The sequence below is a fragment of the Vicia villosa genome, linkage group LG1 (assembly GCF_029867415.1).
Source record: "Vicia villosa cultivar HV-30 ecotype Madison, WI linkage group LG1, Vvil1.0, whole genome shotgun sequence".
Classification (NCBI taxonomy): domain Eukaryota; kingdom Viridiplantae; phylum Streptophyta; class Magnoliopsida; order Fabales; family Fabaceae; genus Vicia; species Vicia villosa.
Window position 1 is genome coordinate 251,197,964 of NC_081180.1, and position 20,203 is coordinate 251,218,166.

The 20,203-nt window shown below is 30.8% G+C and overlaps 1 long non-coding RNA gene across 2 annotated transcripts; it reads left to right on the top strand.

Moving 5' to 3' along the window:
- The first annotated feature begins 9,193 nt into the window (after window positions 1–9,193).
- LOC131625738 (uncharacterized) lies at window positions 9,194–18,866 on the top strand. 2 transcript variants are annotated; one of them, XR_009290932.1, is made up of 5 exons: window positions 9,194–9,778; window positions 10,461–10,557; window positions 15,765–15,870; window positions 17,256–17,397; window positions 18,625–18,866. It is a non-coding gene; the product is annotated as an uncharacterized LOC131625738 (long non-coding RNA). The 2 variants fall into 2 exon arrangements; XR_009290933.1 differs by lacking the exons at window positions 9,194–9,778; window positions 10,461–10,557 and adding an exon at window positions 14,273–14,459.
- Window positions 18,867–20,203: the final 1,337 nt, after the last annotated feature.

Consider the following 20,203-nt stretch of genomic DNA (forward strand, 5'->3'; position numbering starts at 1 on the left):
TGTTTCCGCAGGTAATCATAAAGGAGAAGATGAATAGTATAGGGAGACTTTGACTGCAGTATTTGGACGCGTGTCGTGACGTTAATGAAGGGTCAGCGTTGCAGCTTCCTCTCTCCACTTCCCATTGGCAACACGCAACACAAAGGGGCCCACGCGGAGTGTCTTCTTTGACTAATCTCGTTAATGACTTTATTTTATATATTATCTTTTACGTGCCATATACGTATGACGAACATGTTTCAGTTGGATTGGCTAAGGTGGAGGAACTATGACTCTGAAGGCTCAGGTTCGAGACCTGGCCATGACTGTTTAATTTTAACAAATTCAGTACGCATATCCTATGCAACAAACCTACGCATTCCCACCGTGCACCTTCAGCGCATCACCACAGGATCTCCTATAATTCAAAATCTAACGCTCCATATGATGCTGCTCCACCATGGACCTTCAAAGGCCAGCAACACATGATCACTCCGAGGTTTTATTTATATCGTTTAGTTAAATATTTAGATTAAAGATTAATGGTTAATTTAATTTAATTTAGGATTAGAATATCAAACTAGGATTAGGGTTAGAAGTATGACATTTTCCCCGATTATTCGATTATATTGATTATTCGATTTAATTGATTTAATTATTTTTAATTATTAAAATCACAAAAAACCCTAGGAGTTATAACAAAAATATTAGGGTTCACCCAATCCCATTGGCCAGTGGCTACGGTATTAGGATTAGGGTTTTCCAACCAATTTAGTTTCATCCAAAAACAATCATAGAATTTTATTCGCTTCGATTAAATCAATTGATCGCGGTGGGTAATAATCAAATAAATTACTTAATTCTTAAATATAAATTAAAATAACATTTATTTTGCTAAATGGTTTTAACCAAAGCTATTGGTTACGATGATTAGCATTTTCCCCTTCATCCAAATTCGTTATTATTTGTAATCGAATCAATCGATTATGAGGGGTAACGATAATTAAAATACGCACATTTGCTATTCGCGATAATCAATCTATCGATTATAGTGGTTAGCAATCCTCCCTTTAATCCGTTAGCCATGGTAATCAAATCTATTGATTATTGCAACTAACGGTAACAAACTAAAAACCAGGGTTGTACGCCCAAATCTAAAAAACACTAAATCACGATACTACAGTTTTTCAACACTGCGATGTTCACAACTGCGATAAGGTAATTCAAAATACGTTCGAACATTCGCATTTCAAAACAACTTCAAATACAATCAAATTCAATTCTAAGGCGTACAACCCTGTCCCCGAACTACGTAGACTCTGATCCTCCCTAAGGAGGTACGTAGGCACTTGGCAACAAGGCGAGTCCCCCTCTTTCAAACCCTAATCATTTTCAATAATTAAACTTTTAACCCTATTATTTGTCTGTTACCCTCTTTTATGTTTTTGCCACAACCCTGATCTTTGCAATGTTAACCTTTAGGAAAGGGTTTTGGGTGCCTAACACCTTCCCTTAACCCGAATATAGTATCTTACCCTAAATCTCTTAATTGATAAAGGTTTCCTATTCGCCTTGCTAGAATAAGTGGCGACTCTCTAAGTTAAATTTTTAGGCAGGTTGCTACAGGGACGCGCATTTGTTTCATATATATATTTTTTAATAAAAAATGTTTGATTACTCGTAAAAAAATAATAATTGAATGTATAATTAATAAAAAATATTTTGATCAGTAACTTCATGTCCCGTTAATAATCAATATTTTGATCAATAACTTCATGTCCCGTTATAATCAATATTTTGATCAATAACTTCATCTTCTCGTATATAAATATTAGTTTGATCAATAACTTCATGTCCCCGTGTACCTTAAAAAATATTTTGATCAGTAACTTCAAGTCCCGTTAATAATCAATATTTTGATCAGTAAGTAACTTCAAGTCCCGTTAATAATCAATATTTTGATCAGTAACTTCATGTCCCGTTAATAATCAATATTTTGATCAATAGCCTCATGTTCCCTTGAACAAAAGTTTTAGTAAAACATAATCTTATTTTTGATACACTAAAACTAACTTAAAAAATATTACAAATTGTAAAGTTGATCTACGTTTTAAGTTCATTCACAAAATTATTGGCCTTAAAATCACTTACTATCAAATTCATTAAATGACTATTATGATAGTGAATGATAAAAAATTTAAAAACAAAAAAATAGTAACATGACTAAATTTTCGCAATATCAAATTTTAAAATAAAAAAAATACAGAGAGTACGTTCAAAGTAATGATTTATTACTTTTGTTACTTTTATCAATTCAATGGTATAATGTTATAGGGACTCACAAATAGTAACATCCATTCACTATTTTTTTACTGTGTATTCACATTGTACAATATAATATTGATCAACATAATTTACATAGGAACTCACAAAAATCTAAGATATCACATGCCATATATTTTTTTTCTCGTTTCACACAATTTATTCTATTAACTTATTTAATACTCATCTTCCTACAATTTGACACACTTTTCAATAAACCATAATTTATTTGTCACTTTGAATTATTCACTTTTCAATTTCACACACTTTTACATTAACAATTATTTAATTATCATTATTATTATTATAATAAATTATCATTGAATATGTTTTATTATGTAATAATGTTTCTAATTTGTAAATGAGACCAATTTCATTGCTACAAATAATTTTATCACTATTAAGAATCAACTAATATCGTTGAACCATTTTATATATCGTACAATATAATATCAATGATCAACATAATTTATATAGGGACTCACAAAAATCTAAGATATCACATGTCATATATTTTCTCGTTTTATACAATTTATTCTATTAACTTATTTAACACTCATCTCCCTACAATTTGACACATTTTTCAATAAACCATAATTTATTTATCACTTTGAATTATTCACTATTCATATTCTTAATCACAATACAATTAATATCTCAATCACAATTCTTGCATCCAAATTTTCCCAGTCACAAAATAATTTATATCTCATGTACTCTTTTCATCTTGTCTTTTTAAATGTAAAGAAATAATTTTCAGTTCTATAGATAAATAAAAAGAAGGAGACATCATTGAGGGGATGCAAGTGAGCCCCCTGAGAGCATAAATATCGTTTGGCATATAGCATTTTTTTCACAAAAACCAACATGATTGTGTTAGGGCTCTATGGATGTTTAACTTTCAATATCATTATTTAACTCTGAGTTTTGAAAATTTTCACTAATAATCTTGTTATTTGAAATCTTGCACCCCTCACTTTTCACAATTTGCACCACAATGTTGTATCTGCTTTGAACATAAAAGTTGCTGCAACTCTGCTATAGATTTTCTTACATAAAGTTTCTATAAGTGATAAGGCAAAGACATAAGAAATTAATGTGTTTGTCTATGCTACATCATGTGACATGTGACAAGATAGAGAGAGAAATTTGAAGTGTTTGTTGTCACTATAATATTTATTGTGTAAAAAAATCTACAACCTCTAATAACTAAAGAATTATTTATGTATAATGTAATATTACATTTGTTAAAATTAAAAAAGCTTGCGCTAAGAATGAAATCCATAATAAAAAGTCAATTACCAAGCTTATGTTATCACCACAACAACACTACACATGAGTTAATAAAAAATAACAAAACATTTATTTTAAAATTTATTTTGTAAACTATATTTAAAACAAAATTATGATTTTATATTTTTTTGTATAATCATTAAAAACGATAGCAATACAATTTATTAAAAACAAAATTGAAGATTTTATCATAGAAACATTTTAAAAAAAATGTTCATATATCAACTTTGAAATCTCATCAACATTTATTTTTTATATAGTTGCTTTTCTAAATTAGTAAAAAAATATTTGGTTTTTTCTCTAAATTTTTAGATCTAAACATTATAATAAAAAGTATAAAATTTAAATGTTTAAAAAAACAATTTTTGAATTGTTTTGTAAAAAAAGAGTTGCATAGACAAAGATATAGAATAATTTAGGTCTATTAAAGCTATGTTTTAAAAATAAATTTTTTTTGAAGATTTTATCATAGAAACATTTTTAAAAAAATATTCATATATCAATTTTGAGATCTCATCATTTATTTTTTTATATAGTTGTCTTTTCTAAATTAGTAATAAAATATTTGATTTTTGTTCTAATGTTTTCGATCTAAACAGTATAATAAAAAAATATAAAATTTTAAATGTTTAAAAAAATAATTGTTGGGTTGTTTTGTAAAAAAAGGAGTTGCATAGGCAAAGATATGCGATTTGTAAGGATGGTTGAAAAGTGAGTTTGGTATGTAAGTTGAAGAAAAATAGAATTTTTTTGAAAAGTGGTAGGTTAAAAATCCCAGAATTGAAAAATGGTGACAACATGTTGAATTTGAAGACCTAGAGCCCCTGAAATGGAAGAAGATTCAAAGAAATTGATTTTCTAGATCTGGATCTATTTTTCCTTCTTTGTAGATCTGGATCTATTTTCTCTTCTTTGTAGATCTGATTAGTCAAAGATGAAGAACAAAAAAGCAATACATAATGAATGAAGATGGGGAAAAAAATTAAAATAGAACAAAAATTAAAGTTGATAAACAAAGAAACTGAAAATACCTGAAAATAATAGAAACGGGAAATCTCTTAAACAATGAAATTGAATTTGAAAATCAATCGAAATTAAAGTTGTTAAACAAATACTATAAAGAAACATTAAAAAAATGGAAGAAACTACTACAAGAATGAGATGAAAGAAAGAGAGAAGAAGGAGATGAAAGAGTGAGAAGAAAGAAAGTCTGAGTTGAATGGAAGATTGTGCATTGAGAGTTGTTACTTATCAGTATCAAAATAATATAATAAAGAATAGGAAAACCAAAAAGTTGGATTTTATTAAGTGAAAAGAAAATGCTTGTCTTTCCAAGAAGCTTGTTTCAAAAAGATGGCTTAGCATGCAGAAGAATCATGATGAGATGATGGTAGAAAATAATAATAATAAAAAAAAATAAAATCAAATTGTGGTAGATGGTGAAGGTGTCCACGTGGCACAGTTTATAAGCAAAGGGACATATATGTATTTTTCAGAACATCTTTTTTTCTTATATTGTAGATATAAGTAAATTTTCATTTGAATCCCTTTTAAATATGAATTTAATGAAAATGCACCGAAAGTGTAAAACAGTTTTATACTGTCAGTAAAATCTAAACCGTTAAAATTTATAAAAATTTAACTTTTTTTAAAAATTAAATATAAAATATTTATTTTTAAGGGTTGTGATGCACTGACCGTGTAAAAAACTTTATACTGACAGTGCACTACCTTTAAGCTCTTTAAATATAAATCAAAATATGATAAAATATTTTTAAATCATATCAACTTGAAAAAACAATTTTTGCTATTTTTAATTTAAAAAAAAATCAATCAAAATCTTTATTTCATAAATCACATTTAGATATAAAGCATAAACAACATGATATTCTTTAGAGAAATGCTAACGAATGCTTCGGAGATACTCGTTAAGAATTTAAAAATGTATGTTTTATCTATTAAATACTCATATTTGATATAAAAAATTAAAATAATTGACTTTTCTAAAAAATTAAATATATGTTTTATTTGTCAAAAAAAAGATATTTTTATTAAAAATATTTGTATTCAATATATTGTAAATTAAAATAATTGATTTATTTAAAAAATAACTTTTATATTTGAAATTCTTAAACATTGTCTGTATTCTTTATTATTTTTCTAATTAACCTAATGTTCTTTAGATAAGATGCATCAAAATTGTTAATATGATTGAGATATTATTAGATTTTACAACAAGACCCTTAACACATGTCTTAAATTTTAAGGGTCTTATAATTGTAATAATGTTATCAAAGTATAAATTTAAGAATGTTTATATTTTTTTTATTGTAATTCTGTTTTTTTTCAATAGCCAACATTTTCAATTAAAATTTCTCAATTACCATGTTTTTCAAGAAATCATTCAAATAATCAGCTTTGACTTTTGATTTAAGCGGTGACGTCATTGAAGGATAGAAAAACACTTAGAAAGGGGGGGTTTGAATAAGTGTAGTTTAAAAATTTAAATGATAAAAACAATTTGCACAGTTATTTTTATCCTGGTTCGTTGTTAACTAAACTACTCCAGTCCACCCCCACGGAGTGATTTACCTCACCTGAGGATTTAATCCACTAATCGCAACAGATTACAATGGTTTTCCACTTAGTCCACGACTAAGTCTTCTAGAGTATTCCGATCACAACTTGATCACTCTAGGAACAAATGCTTAGAAACACTCTAAGACTTTCTAGAGTATCCTGATCACCACATGATCACTCTAGTTACAATTGCTTAGACACATTCTAAGACTTCCTAGAGTTTCCTGATCAACACGATCACTCTAGTTACTTACAAATTAATGTAATCAGATAAGAGTATTACAAGTGCTTCTTAAAAGCGATAATCACAACTGTAATATTTCTCTTACAGTTTGTAGCTTAATCTCACTATAGTATTACAACAGAAATAAGTGAGCTCTGATGAGGATGAAGTCTGTGAGCTTTGATTTAAAATAGCGTTTCAGCAAGTTTGTATTCACAGAAATTAGTCAGAATTTCGTTAACCTTGCTTCTCATCAGAACTTCATATTTATAGGCGTTTGAGAAGATGACCGTTGGGAGCATTTAATGCTTTGCGTATTCCGTACAACATTGCATTTAATGTTTCACGCTTTTGTCAACTACCTCGAGCCTTGTCCACGCTGTGTCTATTGACGTTGCCTTTAATAGCTTCTAACGTTCCTTTTGTCAGTCAGCGTAGCCTGCCATCTTGTCCTTGCTTCTGATCTGATGTTTGTGTATACAACGTTTGAATATCATCAGAGTCAAACAGCTTGGTGCAGAGCATCTTCTTGTCTTCTGACCTTGAAGTGCTTCTGAGCGTGATACCATGACTTCAGTGCTTTTGATCTCTAGTTCCTTCTGATGCTTTCATAAACCCATGTTCTGATTCTGCTTGACCATCTTCTGATGTCTTGCCAGACCATGTTCTGATGTTGGATGCTGAACCTTCTGAGTCAAAGCTTCTGAGCGTTGATTTGTGCATACTCTTTATATATATTTCCTGAAAGGGAAATTGCAATGTATTAGAGTACCACATTATCTTATCCAAAATTCATATCCTTGTTATCATTAAAACTAAGAATATTGATCAGAACAAATCTTGTTCTAACAGTCATCACATATGACACATGCACTCAAAATATAACATAGGTGTTATATGAGATGACTACTCCAATTAGGGGTGACAAAGTTGCCCGCCCGCCTCGCCCCTTCTTATGCCCGCCAAAAAAATAGTGGGGCGGGCTCGCCAAGTAGAAATGAGCTTGAAAATCAAGCTTGCCCCGCCAAAGTGGTGGATTGGCGGGAGACAGACTTTCCCGCCTATTTTTTTATTAATTTATTTTTATATTTTTTTTACTAGATTAATAGAATTTTGTTACTTTTCAATTAAATTTTTCACATATTTTTTTATAAAACATCTTTTTAACAAATTTTACTTAAAAAATGTTACATATATTTACAAATAAATGTATAAATTAAACCATCAAGAATTAAAATTATTAGAATTAACTAAAAAAATGGCAGACTTAAAGCGGGATAGGCTGAATGAATAGGCGAGGCGAAAGCGGGATAGGCTGAACGAATAGGCGAGACGGACTTTGACGGACGGTGTGTTTTGACAGGGAGAGCATTGACGGGCGTTGGGTTTTGGCGGGGCGGGCGTTGGGTTTTGGTGGGACGGGCTTTGGTGGGCGGAGGGTCCAAAATCGCAATCCAACCTGCCATTTTATGACGGGGGAGCGGGCCGGCCTGACGGGCCACGACCCATTTTTCCACCCCTAACTCGAATACTAAGGCGTTGAATGAGAGGTGTATACATGTAATTTTTGTGAATAAGAGTCATCTCATATAGCACGTGAGTGTATTTACATTTTTTTATTAATAACACCTGATTCCCCCACCATTCTTCACACCTCTTTTCACTTTCTCTCTAATTTTTTCTTCATGTCATCTAACATGATTTTTAAAAAATAAAGGGTATGGTGATGATGGTGAAGTTATTAGAAGAGTTCAAAGACTTAGAACGGACAACTCACTTGCGACCGGAGAACCACAACATTGGTGGGATGAGTAAAAAATGACAGGGATGTAATGGTGATGATGCATGGATCTGATGGAATTGTTTTGACAATTGTAATTTCTTAGACATTTTGTTATGTTAAGTAATTTTATTCGTTGTCTGTGTTGTTGTTTTAGTCATATTTGTGTTGGGTTTGTTGTAACCAATCTACTTAATGAATAAAAAAAGTTTAGTAAATTTCTAAAAATTAATTACAAAAAGAGCGCATACAAAAATTATGTTATGGAGTTGGTTGCACGATTGAGACAATGTTTTCGCAGTTACTACACCTCAGCCGTTTGTGTCTCACCCGAAGTATTTGATCGACCCATGCACACGAGTTGCATCATCATCAATTTTGAACACACGTACACCACCCAACAACAAACCTAATACACACCTGTCATACCCTAATTTTTTACCAACACATTTTGTTCATTCAGACAATATCCCACTCGTATTTCGTATGTGTTCATGGTTTAAATCGTTGCATTTCGCGTATTTCATTCGTCGTTGGTTTGCCGTATTTCTATTTCGCGTGTATTCATCGTTCATAAAATTGACTCTTTATTTAAGTCAGCAAAAATAGCTTGCATTTCATATTTTTTGTGTATTTTTTTTATTTGAGTTATCATTGTTTCGGAGTTTTTATTTCTAGACTCCATAATTTTTTTGTTATCATTAAAAAATGCCAAAAAAAAACGTCTGTTTTAATTTAGTTTAATTTTATATATAAAAAAATATGTATAAAAATTAGGTTTAGATCATTTAGTCTATTTATTTTTTTATTTAGGATTAGTACTACTTTTTTATTTTTTAGTTTAAAATTTATTTTTAGTTTCTTTTTATTAATCAAATAAAAAGGGTTTTGTGTGTTTGGCCCAAGTTGTTTTTTTTTATGAGTCCACTTACTTCCTTTTACACAAAAAAAAAAAAAGAGATAAGAGCAAAGTTTGTCTTCACGTTTCTGCATTTTTGAATCTCTGTTGTGCCAAAGAGAACAGTCCAAAACATGCTGCACCTTGCTGTCCCAATAATCCAAAATATTCACCAAAATGGTGATACCATGACCTGCACAAAGAAGACAATGAAACAGTTGCCTAAAGTGTTCAAATCTAACCAAATTTCCCCCCCAAATTTCATTCTCATGGGGATATAAAAGGGACCTTCTGCATACAAAGAAAAAAGAAAACCGACAGACAACCACGAAAGAACAAGGGAAAAAAAAGAGAGAACAAAAACCTCACCAACCCTTCACTCTAACCACAAGTTACAACTCTCAACCATCACTCATAACTTCTTTTTCATTCCCTCCTGCTTACACTTCATCATCCTCACACGATAAGCCATAAAACCAGCTTCACTTCACTTAAAATCACTCCGATAATCCTGCACTCATCCTCAACAACATTCAACATACAACAGACACTAACCAAATCACGTAACACAATTTCATCATCACGTGACTCAGAAACAAACTACAACAACAAACACCGCTCCGACAACTTGACATCAACATCATAGCGACAAACAACTCTCAGTATCACCGCGGATTTCGTCACTCCGATAACTTTCGGATCGGTAACTTTTCCATTGTCGCTTTATACTTCTGTGAAGATTGGTTGTCGTAACCTTGAATTCTGTTTGTTTTTTTTGTATGTTGTTCTTGCCCTTGCCATAACTTGTTATGATTGTTGTTGATTTTATTGTGTAAACTTGCTGTCTGCTTGCCTGAATCGTGAAACAGAGAAAAAACAGCGATTAAGAGATTGATTCGTTCTTATTTCGAAAGCCGAGTGAGATGAGAGTTTTACGACGAGCAATTGTTGAATCTGTTTTTTTTTCTAGAATCGGTGAATCTTGAGAGACAACCGAGAGAGTTCACGGTGAGAGAGAAAGTTCACGGTGTTAGAGACAGGATATTTTAATCTGAAGCAGAGGTTGATTCGGAGAGGAAATAGCGAGCTTGAGAGATTCAACGTGGTTGAGATTAAGAAAGAATGGAAAAAGACTAGTAGATATGTGCAGCAAAAAAACTAGTAAGGGGACCACTTAACTAAAAATGGAAAAAGACATTTCTATACTTAAACAAAAGTGGAAAAAATGGGAAGATAGAAAATGAGGTGTGCTATTCCTACATTGCTTTTGCCATACACCTTATCTACACCGTACATCATAACAAAGTAAAGTGATGATGGCTCTGTATATGTAAAAACCAGTGTAAACCCAGCTTTTCTCTTCATTTTTTTTCTTCTTCTTTTAGGTATTGTGATTCGCCTTGAAAGAGAAAATGGCTACTAGCATCAACCATGTGTATTTTTTCATTGCAATTTTATGCATTACATCAGTGTTGATTCCAGGTAACAATTCGTATCTAGTTTTTTTTATTGTACTATGATTATCATTAGACTAGTTGGTAAGATTATTAAACATGTGCAAGTTTTTGACATTGATTAGAGGAGGAGAATCAATACCGATATTGAGATATTGCATTGAGAGACCACCATGTCCTGCTAACACCCAATCATGTAGGGATTTTTGTGAAGAAAAAGGATTTCCTAAGGGTGTAGCCGAGTGCCTAACAAGTCTTTGTTGTTGTAATTAATATTGAGTTGTAGCTTCTCAAAATATATGTACACACATAGTCTTTATGACTAGTGGAAAAATAAATAGACTGATTTCAATATTAAATAATAGTGTTTGTTTATTAGACCACCTTATTTGATAGTTGTGTAAGAAGATTCGATTGTTAGAACTCTGTTCTAATTCATGACATTCGATTGTTTATGCATTTCATTATGTTTTTATAAATATTCGTTATAATTGAGGTTTAGAAAAAGGGTGTTACATAAGTGGTTTCAACATTATCCGTAGGTGTATTTCTAGAACGTTCACATACTGTGCAAGTAATGATCGTATAATTGAATTGGGTCGTTTTATCCTGGCGGCGCCGACGTATTTTGACTGTTTTACATACTTTTCGACAATACCGCGAAACATCCTAAAGATAGCGAATCGTTCCATGACTCTCTCCGGTAACTAGAGGTGTCAATTTAGGGGGCCAAAAAATTTGAGCCCTAGCCCACTTAGTGAGGGGGCCTAAAAATATCTAAGAATAATGAGCCCCTAAATATATAGGCCCCAAATCAAAAATTAATAACTTAAAAAAAAATCAAAAATTAATATTCTCAAAATAAAAAAAAAAATTTAAAAATTAAAAAAAACTGTTTTTTATAAATTAAATAGATTACTTTTATGTATATAAATCATCTCTTGAAGATACTCTATATATTTAGGTCAATTAGTGCATTATGAATGAATTACTTCTATTCATATATAGATTATCTCTTTTATTTCCTACAGTAAATACAATTCTATTCATATAAATTATCACTTTTATTTCCTTCATTAAATACAACTCATCCATTAAACTCGTGTATTTCTAGAACGTTCACATAGTGTGCAAGTAGTGATCGTATAATTGAATTGGGTCATTTTATCCTGGCGGCGCCGACGTATTTTGGCTGTTTTACATACTTTTCAACAATACCACGAAACATCTTAAAGATAGCGAATCGTTCCATGACTCTCTCCGGTAACTTCTTTTGTGGCTGGTTTTTCAAACCCGAAAATAACAGTTAAGAAGAGATCAATTTCTCTAATTAAATTATTCACTCATACCATTTTAGTCCAAAAACTCTATGCTTTTATTTGCATGGAATTTGTGTATGAGAACACGACTCTTGTTTCAAATTATAATCACTAAGAAAAATATAACAAATATAAAAGTGAAAAATATCAGTTCAAAATTTTAAACATTACCTCGGTCACTCGGTGTAGTCAATGAAGATGTAGAAGTGAAAAAGATGAGAGAGACACATATAAAGAACATGAAGTAATATTTGCACCTAAAGGAGGGTATGCGTTTGAAAATTACAATAGATGTTAAAATAGTTAGTTTCTGATATAGGTGTTTGGTTTGCATGGTGTTTAGAATCAGATGAGTTGTAGAAGGGTGTTAGAAGTTTTTCTTGCAATCACTTGAGTTGCAAAACACTAAGTCCAGAAAATGAATCAAAGAAAATAGAACTTGATATCATACAAATGCAAAACATTTCGTTTTATACTAGGTCCACGAAAGCACTTCTTTTCCAATTTAAACGTTGGATTTAAAATGTCTGGTGTTTTTTTCGGAAATGTATCTCTGAAAAAATCTTTCATATACCTTTTTGACTTCTTCATTATTTCATTCATTTTCCTCCAAACAAAACTCAAACCCTCTCCAAAATCTCAATCATTTTTCAATCCATTTTCCAAAATAAATTTGTCTCTTAATTTGAGGATGAAAATCATTGAAGGCAAATTTCCTATTCATAGGAAAAGTGTATAAAATATGCCATAATATTTGTTTGATCCAGGAAATAAAATATAACATTCCTCTTGCAAACATTTTTAAACCTAAAAATAAAAATTAGGTATTTTGCAAAATTTGATTTCATTTTTTTCCTTCTTTTTAGGTATTGCTTGTTGATTCACCTAAGAGAAAATGGCTACTAGCATCAACCACATGCATTTTTTTCATTGCAATTTTATGCATTACATCAATGTTGATTCCAGGTAACAAATTTATTTATTCGTATCTAGTTTTTTTTTCTTCATGTTTTTCTTATAGTATGATTATTATTAGACTAGTTGATAAGATTATTAATAGGTTTGAGAAAAAAAATCCAATTGAAAGGTTTAAAATAATTATATCCAAAGCATTTCTACAATCATGTTGCCATGATTCGGAAATCAACTAAAATCAAAAACAAAAAAATTGTATTGTATTTTTAAAAAAAAAAATTACATTGCAATGAGAATTTTCGGAATTTGAAAAAAAAAAAAAGAAGGAGTTATATGCTTCTCTACTTTGTGGAGTATATGGTTGGAGCGAAATAGTTTTGTTTTTAAAAACGGCAAATGCAATGTATTCGATCTCGTTTGGAATATTAAATTATTGGCTTGGATATGGTTTTTTTTTTTTTTAGATATTACTAATTCTAAATGCAACTTTTACGAATTTTGTAAAGTTCCTTTTTATTATTTAGCCTAAGTTTATGTTGGATTAACCTATTCTTTAGAATTATTTTCTGATATTTCCAAATAAAAATTACCTATAAAACAATAACAGAGATTTGTTTTTCTTTCTTTAAAATTGATAATAATGTCTTTAAATTATAAATTGAATCTAGTTAAGCTTTTTATAAATTAGTGTTTGTGTTTTCTGAAATTAAGTTTTAAATATGTGTAAGTAACTACTAGAAATACTCGATTTACCTGCGGAATTTCCTGGGACTTTATCAAACAAAATAAGTTTTCCTGCGGAACACGAATTGGCAGAAAATTCCGCAGGAATACCTGCGGATTTTTCTGCGGAATTTATATTTCCAACAAATTATCAAACTACAATATAGAATCCGCAGGTAAATTCGCAGGAAACGTTTCTGCGGATTTTGCTGCGGAAAATGATTTTAATGAAACTTAACAACAATACAAAATCCGCAGGTAATTCCACAGGAAAGTTTCCTGCGGATTTTGCTGCAAATTGGACATTTTTTAATTTTTTCTAAAACTAATTGTAATTTTTGTTTAAATTTTACAATAAAAAAAGTAATCATTATTTTTTCTATTTTATTAATTATTTTTATGATATTTTTTATTTAGTTTAATTTTAATTATTCAACGTATATTTTAAAAGTAGTTATGAGAGTTTTAAAAAATAAATGTAAAAAATCATATAAAAAACTGATAAAGATTAAAATTAGAAAAATATAAGTGGCTTTTTATGAAGCTGGGACTGGGAATTGAATTCCAGTTTCGACTCATGTTGAGTCAAGTATCAACCACCAAGACACTAAATTCAATTGAAACAAAGGTTATTTATACTTTACTAATCATATATCTCAATCTTATTATTAAACCAAAATTAGAGAGAATGAAACCACTAAGACACTAACAAAGGTTATTTATACTTTACTAATGATATATATATCTCAATCTTATTGTTAAACCAAAATTAGTGAGAATGAAACCACTAAGACACTAAGTTTCTGCAACGTAATAGCAACTCCTTCAAACAAAATTGAAAACCCTAGAAACACTATATCTCAAAACGCTCCACCGATTGTCTCGCCGTTCTTAAACGCAATCACTACCACCGACGCTCCATTGTCTCACCGTTCTTCTGACCTAGAAACGCAATCACCTTTTCATAATCTCTGTAAGATTTATCTGTTCCTAATTTATTTTTCTACACATTTGTTTCTCCTTCTCCAATTTCATTTGTTTTTTGAAAATTTCGACTTCAGTATTTGATTTTCTTCTCGTTGTTCCTTTTTTTTATATTGATTGAAAATCTCATTGTTGTTGGGGTTGTTTGGGTTTGAAATTGGTGAGTAATTTGACATGGAGGAGGTTCCTTGTTTTTATATTGATTGAAAATCTCATTGTTGTTGGGGTTGCTTGGGTTTTGTTGCGGACACAGTTATAGAAATTAAGAGGTGGCGATGCATTTGAGTATGCTACTCTTATAGATATCTTTTCATTTAAACTGTGTTCTCTTTTGAAGTAACAGAGGAAATTCTTAGAAGGAATGTATGGTATAAATGGTGTTTCCTTTCTTGTGTTAATTGTAGAAGTATTCTAACTTGGAAATTAATGTTGAAGCTGCTCTGTTTAAATCAATTAGTTGGCTTCTGTAAAAACTTGGAATTAGAACAGTTTTAGGTTTATATAATTGAGGAAAACAACAATAATTTGATGTATATAGTGGATAGGTCTTGGTAGTTATCGTACCAGATAGAATATATGGTGGTTTATTCCATTCCATATCATGTGAAGTTATGTTTGGTCATTGATGAGTTTTGGTGATACTGCATGAGATCCTGATCATGCTATTTGACAAGCCAGTCAAAGAGAGTATCTCAAGCTTTACCATTATTAGAAGTTATTTTACTTATCATTATGTTTTTCAAATTTAGTGTTATTTTGGTTGATATTTAAACATGTCCACTCTTGAACCGGTCGTGAACATGGTAGTTTGAGTATTGCAACCATTTTCAATTTAGCTTACTATTGTTGATGTAGTTTTTGGACCTGTGATGGAACACTTGAAGATTTGAGTTTTCGCTTACTATTATGTTTTTAGGAATATTTAATGTTAATGTTTTCACACACAAGAATTCAAAAAGAATATATATGTTTTTCTTATTATCTCGTTAATTACCTTGCAATGCTTTGGATGGTGGGAGAGCAAAAGAGCTTATAATTCGTTAATTACTAAAACAACCTTTGAAAACAAATGGTTGCATTTGGAATCATTTTTATAAAGGGTTTAAAAGTAAGAGATCATTTATTTATTGTTTAACTTATAAATATGTTGAAGGTCATTTTTTGAGCTCTTTTGAGCTTTGAGTTTTTCACACCATTTTGCTACTGCAGTTTTGATTGTCTTTTGTCTTCTGTTATATACTATATATATATATCACTATAGGAGTCTTATTTATAAATATTCTATTGCATGCAGTTTCTTGGAGAGGCTTATCTTGGACCCTTTGGAGTTTGGACACTACTTTCGCATCATATTGGAAAAGATTTTCAAAGGAAAGAAAGATTCAAAAACAGTGGCAAAGGTGATATTGCAAAACCTTTTGTTCTTATTAACTGTATTTTATGTTGATGAGCCCATAATATACAACTTGATCACTTGTCTTGCTAGTATTTTAGCATATGATAAATTTAGTTCGCTCTTTATCGCTTTCCTATTATATGATAAACTATGCCTACAACAGTTGCTAAACATTTAGAGTACTCCAGTATTGATGTTAATCGCATACAAAGTTGAAACCGTTTGGTCTCATATGAAAGTCTACCGCAGCTTTCCTTTACCAAATGACAAGCTGCAATTTTTTATTTATTCTTTTTCCATGGACTGATTGGATTAGATGTATGACTTTGAAGTAAAATAGGAGAGATAATGATATTTAAAATGGAGGAAAAAAGAGGTATAAGAAAATAAATTACGATAGGGAAATTGGCAAAAAAACAGGGGTCAAAGTAACATTAATTTTTCTTTTTACATTGGTCATGCATGATTACAAATAATTTGATATTCTACTATGATGTTGATTTGGGTAGAATCTACTAAATTATTGAATGGATTATTATTGATGATAGTTGGTTGAATTAAATTATATAAAACAAATTTATACATATTGAATAAAGAAGATAATGTCTTTGTGAGCTGTTCCATGTTGAGATGATGCATGGATACAATGTTAGGTCCATTATTTGATAGGTGTGCCACACTGTATGACCACTGCAATCCACCTTTGTCTATATATTGTAAGAAATGTGAAATAACATTCAGAATTCCATCCTACAATTTAGAATTAGAGCTTATCCTAAATCTCTTACCAGGACATTGTAAGATGAGACAAATAAACCTCAAAATTCACTTAAAACTGGTATAGTTCTACAAAACTGATAAGTGAAATGTCATACAATACAACCGTCTAGGATAAAACCAGCTTAAAAGTGAATTCAACATGTAGCTTGAGAGTACATCCTTCCTAAACTAGACAGAAGCAAACCAGATAGCTCAGGAGTTCGAATTTGATCCTACCTTCTTGACAGCAAGAGCTGGAGATGATTTTCCGGGATTACCATTTAGCCTCTCAAAAACTGCCAAATCTCGAAGTTTCTCACTTTGGAGCCTCTCTCTTTCTGTAGACACGGTAAAAACATTTGAACGTAGAAGCTTCAGGTATATATATTGTATAGAACTTATAAAAAAAATAATAGCAACTGATAGTGTCTCAAGATTTAACTCGCAGCATGCCAAGAATTTGTTATTGTAAATTACTAAATGAATTTTTACCTGGGCACATATAGGAACAAGTTCCAAGTAAACCCCCAAATTGGAAGATCCTTGTGAATCCTCGTTGAAATCAGAAGTAGAGGCGTCACTTGTACAGAATAATGAGATTTCTACTCATTAACTGGTTTTCTGATGCAGGACCTAAATCAGGTATAGAAGACCGTGGAGATCTGAATGATCCTAGTGGAGACTATAGCATGATTGTGTTGGAATTCTAGCTGCATTCAAATTCAAAGGTCCCCCTCATCAGTCTCTTATTGTAGCCAACACATATTTATTGGTAATGAAGTGACTTCCAAGTTTGTTCTTTCTCTCTGTTGACTTGAAATGAATTTTTTACTCAATGTGCATATGGGTTTTGCGTAACTTCAAAATTCCTTTTAAGGATTGTGTACTTATGTTCATATTCTTATAATACCATTATTAAGACCAAAAACTACCTCTATAGAGGAATAAGAATATATTAGGATTCTAGTTCTACAAAACAAAGAGATAGGGTCTTATTTGGTGGCTTAATCTTTAGATGTACCTTTAAAAGTAAATTGATCAAAGTTCAAAGCTGATATTTCATTATTAAGACCAAAAACTACCTCTACAGAGGAATAAGAATATATTAGGATTCTAGTTCTACAAAACATTAGTTAGTGGTTGCATTTGTGAAAGCATTTATGAACTGCCTTCAAAATATATGGTTGTTGTGTCTCAATGTCTTCAAAGTATTAATAAAAAGAGATAATACTAGTACTGCTAAGCCTCAAGCTGAGACTTATCTATAATGAAACAGTGTGCAATTCTCATTAAAAAAACCCTATAAATATTACCATAAAGTATAATAGAAGTAGACAAATCTCACTTTCAATTTCAAAAAGTAAGAGTGGCTAAGCATAGATAGGATAGGGATGGCCACGGTTCAGTCAAGAATATTTTATAAGAAGTTTAATTATCAAATACCACTAGGTGGAATAACTTAAACACGTACAGAAAGATGAATGACCAAAATTTATTAACTCAAATAAGTGCTTTTTTATTTTATCAAATAAGTGATTTTTTAATAGTCACTAAATCACGAAAGTAACGAGAATTAACATATCTTTTCCATGCATGCATGCTTTGAATTAACATGTCTTTTTCTAGTTGAGAATGTATGATTGACTGCATGCATGCTTTGATGTTACTATGTTGAAAATACTAGCTGTAGGAAAAAGACATGTTCATAAATGGTGTGCAAATATATTAATTTCAATTTATCCACGGGAAGTTGTCTAGTGAGTCACTTCACTATACAAGTTTGATTATTTAGCTGTCACTGGAAATCAGTAATTACTAATCGGTAACTAGCTGATTACGATGACATGTGGTTTTTGGTTTATATTTCTTCCAAGTACTATTAAGTGTTTAAACTTTTCAATTGCTCTTATCTAAGGATGTATATATTATTTCTCATTCTGCACTTTGGATAGATTTTGGCTTGTTGCTGAAGTTCCGTTTTATTGACTTGTTTTGGCAGTCGCTTGTCAGGGCTTTTGAATCATCGGCTGTAAACACTAATGAGTCACTTAGGATTTGTTGGGTCTTCTCGTCCACCACAACCCACTAATGAAAGTGATCACACAAATGAAGATGGCGTCGATGAATCAGATGAAGAAGACCTTAGAAGTGAATTTTGATTTGTATTTTTACTTGGTTGTTAAATTGGATTGTAATTTGGATTGTTTTATCTTAAGTAATAGCAGATTTTGGATTTTATAGTAACGTGTTGTTGTTAAATTGAAAACATTTTAAATGATAATTTTATTTTATATTATAGTTATTTTAATATATAATTTATAATGATTCAAAAGTTAATTAGAGTAAATTTTTTTTTAATATTTAGATAGAAAGTATCTGCAGGTTTACCTGCGGATTTACCTGCGGATCTTTCCTGCGGATTTAGCTGCGGAATTACCTGCGGAACTTCCTGCCGAAAATATTACCCGCGAAGGTTTTAGCTGGGGACATGAAACCGCAGGAAAATCCGCAGGTAACGTGTTTCCTGCGGAAATTTAGCTAAATTCCGCAGGAAAAGCGAGTATTTTTAGTAGTGAGTTTTTGACAATATTTTATTGATTACAGGAGGAGAATCAATACCGAAAATGAGATATTGCGTTGAGAGACCACCATGTCCTGCTAACACCCAATCATGTAGGGATTTTTGTGAAGAAAAAGGATTTCCTAAGGGTGAAGCCGAGTGTCTAACAAGTCTTTGTTGTTGTAATTAATATTGAGTTGTAGCTTCTCAAAATATCTCATAGTCTTTATGACTAGTGGAAAAATAAATAGACTGATTTCAATATTAAATAATAGTGTTTGTTTATTAGAGCACCTTATTTGATAGTTGTGTAAGAAGATTCGTTCTGGGAATTGTCTTCTAATTCATGACATTCTATTAATTTATATTTAAATCATGAAATTAAGATCATTATCCTACTAAATAAAAAAACCACTCCTATTTAAAAAGCAATTTGAGTTTTGAGTAAAAACCTTCAAAAGAAAGCTAACCAAAACCTTCAAAGGAAGCAAGAGTTGATAATATGTGCACAGTTATTTTTTTGGCAAAAGAGTCATTGTCTACCTCATGATTATAATGTTTTGACTGTCTTCTTAAAAACACTCAACTTATCATCTAACACCTTTATAACCCCGTGTTTTGAACTCTTAGCTAAGCATTTATTTCTTCATGCTGGCCATATTCGTGTTTTTATGGTATTACTTAATGTTAATGTCTATATTGTTCGCCTCTCAGTGATTATTGGCCATAGTTAGGGCCACTTATGAGATATACTATTAGAAAATGAATGAGAAGTGTATATTTTTGGCTACCCTACTTGCAAAAATGTTGTTTGGGTGAAGATGAAGATTCTAAAGAACAAATTTTCTATCTTTTACATGATTTTAAATTACAGAAAATAATTTCAAAGAACTATTTTAATTAACTAACATATTTGGGATGAAAAGAAGGTACTAACTTTGCTTCTTTAGTAGGTAGAAATTCAATGACGATGAGGTGAAACATCATATTCTTTCGTGCACTTTTAAATATAACTCTG